This window comes from Poecilia reticulata, linkage group LG13 (genome assembly GCF_000633615.1).
Source record: "Poecilia reticulata strain Guanapo linkage group LG13, Guppy_female_1.0+MT, whole genome shotgun sequence".
In the NCBI taxonomy this organism is placed as follows: Eukaryota; Metazoa; Chordata; class Actinopteri; order Cyprinodontiformes; family Poeciliidae; genus Poecilia; species Poecilia reticulata.
Window position 1 is genome coordinate 11,593,313 of NC_024343.1, and position 1,268 is coordinate 11,594,580.

The window sequence follows — 1,268 nt, forward strand, 5'->3', positions numbered from 1 at the left end:
TGGTTCATTTGCAGGTACTGGTTATAAAAAGTTTTATATACTTTGTTTGTAATGTGGGCTGCACAGTGGTGCAGTTGGTAGCACTGTTGCCTTGCAACAAGAAGGGTTCAATTCTCGGCTCTGGAAGACTCCATGTCTTTCTGCATGGAGTTCGCATGTTCTCCCTGTACATGCATGGGTTCTCTCCGGGTACTCCGGCTTCCTCCCATAGTCCAAAAGCATGACTGTCAGGGTTAATTGGTTTCTCTAAATTCTCCCTAGGTGTGTGTGGATAGTTTTTTGTCCTGTGTCTCGGTGTTGCCCTGCGACAGACTGGTGACCTGGCCTCTTGCCTGGAACGTTAAGTCTCATCAACTTGTTGTTTGTACTCATTGAGTCCATGCAACAACTAAAATAAAATAGAAAAGGAAACTATTTGAAAGTGGTGAGGATTCGGCTGGTTAAAAGTTTAACATTTTAACATGTCCAGACACTACGTCATTTCTACGGAAGCAAACCGAAAAGTTTTTAACAGTACAACTATGTCAAGTAATGACAGTCTTGTGTATAGTTAGTATATTGYTGCTGTTGTATGCAGAAAAAAACAAATACATTTTGCTGACAATATCTTGGGTGAGTTTAGGAATATTGTTTACCGTGGAAAAGTCTTGACCAAATACATTATTCACATGGAACTTTTAATGTCAAGACATTTTTTTCATTTATGTTGCCGCATGTTACGCAGAGCGGGCTTGTAATGTGGAACTCACCTACCGGTCTGGGATAAATCCATTCTCCTTTCTCTTCTTTGGGCCTTTTCCCCTTTACAAATTAACTTTCCAAAGACATCTGATCTGTTTCTAACTCATTTTGCTGCTTGTGGGCTCAGTATTTTTTTGTTTTTTTCTTCAACCCTGGTGGTTGAAGAAAAATCCACATATAAACAGCTTATTGTCCAGAAAATACCATAAATGAAAACAAATCTGAATGCTCTCTGGTATTGTTGAGGGGGCCGGACCAAATGTGGAGGAGTCCTTTTATGTTTAATTTACTGGTGTCATCGCAACTGAACTAACAGGCGTCCATGAGAAAAAGAGCAACCGTGGTTCTAGTTACCTGAGGCATAAAGCTACTGTACAGGAACTGCTGCAATTTGTTCTTATGTACAGATTCATTAATATACCATCAGTTATCAGCTATGAAATTAAACTGTTCTGGAAGTTGTTGGAAAATAATATGGTTATGTTCAGGAGTGAAATTAGTTTTAAATTCTTGGGAGTACTATGACA